The sequence below is a fragment of the Nannobrachium achirus genome (genome assembly GCF_963921795.1).
Source record: "Nannobrachium achirus genome assembly, chromosome: 9".
NCBI classification, from domain to species: Eukaryota; Metazoa; Chordata; class Actinopteri; order Myctophiformes; family Myctophidae; genus Nannobrachium; species Nannobrachium achirus.
In genome coordinates this window covers 8,815,856-8,818,115 of record NC_137818.1, presented here as the reverse complement: position 1 = coordinate 8,818,115, position 2,260 = coordinate 8,815,856, and positions in this window count along the sequence as shown.

The window sequence follows — 2,260 nt, the reverse complement described above, 5'->3', positions numbered from 1 at the left end:
CTGGTCATAGCAAGAAAAGTGTACAGGATGCTCTTTAGAGATACGTTTACAGTTAGGAAAAGATTCAGGTTGGGGTTAGCATTAGGATTAGACATTTACACTAAGGGTTGAAATGAGTTAAACATGGATTTATTCTTAGGGTTAGGGTTAGGGTTGCGCGCCAGTGTCATGCACCGAAAGATTGCCGATCTTCAAACCCACAACGTGCCGCGTCACGGCGCGACACATTGTGACCTTGGAGATCTGCTATCTTTTTCGGTTTTAGGCTTAGGCGTTCAAAAAATGCCGCTCGTAAAATTGCCGTCCTAAAATGCTGAGTGTAATAAAACCTGCGTAGCTCAATGATGGAAAAGTGATGATTCTCAAGGACAGTTAAAGTACCTCGAAAAAGGTAGTTGAGTAAATATACTCTGTGTGTGTGTGTGTGTGTGTGTGTGTGTGTGTGTGTGTGTGTGTGTGTGTGTGTGTGTGTGTGTGTGTGCATGCATGCGTGTATGTGTGTGTGTGTGTGTGTGTGTGTGTGTGTGTGTGCATGCGTGCGTGCGTGCGTGCGTGCGTGCGTGCGTGCGTGTGTGTGTGTGTGTGCCTGTGTGCGTGTGTGCGTGTGTGCGTGCGTGCGTGCGTGCGTGCGTGCGTGTGCCTGTGTGTGTGTGTGTGTGTGTGTGTGTGTGTGTGCGTGTGTGTGTGTGCGTGCCTGTGTGTGTGTGCGCGTGTGTGTGGGGAGATGGAGAGGCAGAGAGAGAGTGAGTCTTGTTGCTATGCATTTTTCCACTCCAGCAAACTCCCACGACCACAGCTCTTCACATACGGTGCAACATGGCGGGGGAGAGCCGCGCACAAGTAACTGGGTACATTTACTCAACTACCGTTTCGAGGCACTTTTACTGTCCTTGAGAATCATCACTTTTCCATCATCGAGGTACATATCATCACTGTCGGGCGGAAACCTTTTTATCTCCAAGTTTCAAATTTGTATGTTCTTTCGCAAAGTAAAGCCTTGCTTCATCGTACAAGGCTGTCACACAAAAGTAACAGCAGAAACAGCAGATCTACAAGCACAAGCACACAACAAGCACAAGCACACAACAAGCTCACAACGCCTCGCACCGCGAGGCGTTGTGTGCTTGTAGATCGGCTGTTTTCACTAGTTTAAATCATTTTTAAAATGATAAATGCAGAACGAACGGTTTTGGACGTACACAGTTTCCACCCGACAACGACGATATGCTGCGTCTCTGAGGCAAATCATGAAACTTCACTCGTCCTGCCATTGGCAAGACAGTAGATTTTCAGGGGATTTGCAGATCAGCTATTTTTTTACTATTTTTATGACCTTCCCTGACTTGGGTAGATTCTGCTTCATTCAATGGGAATGGAGTGGTTTCTTTCCATTTGCAAGTTCCTGCTAATATACACTTCATTCTTAATAAAAAACTAAAAAGCTTTTGTGAGCAGTTAGCATGCAGATTTATAATCAGTAGGCTATTACAAAAACACACATTACCCACTTAAGCCCCATTTTATACTTTGTCTATTCGAGAATAGCCGATCTACAAGCCGATCACATCGCATTCTTAAAAAAAAAAAATCATACTTTTACTTTGTTTAACTACGAGTATATTTTGATGGCAACGTTTTTTAGTACTTTTTTACTCGAGTCACATTTTGAATACAGACTTTTTTATATAAATAGTATTGTCTGTTTCACCACTGCACACAGCACACGTACAGCAGCCTGTACCGTATATACCGCGGTGGAGTGCTTTTCCCTGTGATGTAACAACTTCACCATTAAGAGAGCTCTTGAAGGATGTGCATGCATGCATGCGTGTCTCCCTGAGCACCGACCCCAGCGGGAGAGAGCGAGAGAGAGAGGGAAAAGAGCTTAAACATCCTCTCAAACGCTTCCTCCAGAGTGCAACACTCATTCCAGTGTTTGCATTAAAGCCAGGGTTAAAGGGGGCTTTGGTGGTTAAAAGGGTCCGGGACCCCTAGGAGTTCCTCAGAGATACTACAGGGGGTGCTCCAAATCTTTGTGAGATAGAAACTTTTTTTCTCCTTTTTTATATTAACCATTTGAACCCTATAGCGTCCATATTGGGAGAACTTTAGCCAAAAATAGCAGATCTACAAGCTCACAGTTCTGAGCTTGTAGATCGTCTATTTTCAGCAAAGAGCTTTGGTGTAGAGGGGGAAAAGAGCAGATAAGTACAGAGAGAAAGGTCAAGTTTTATAATTATTGACGTTCAAGTGGTTAAAT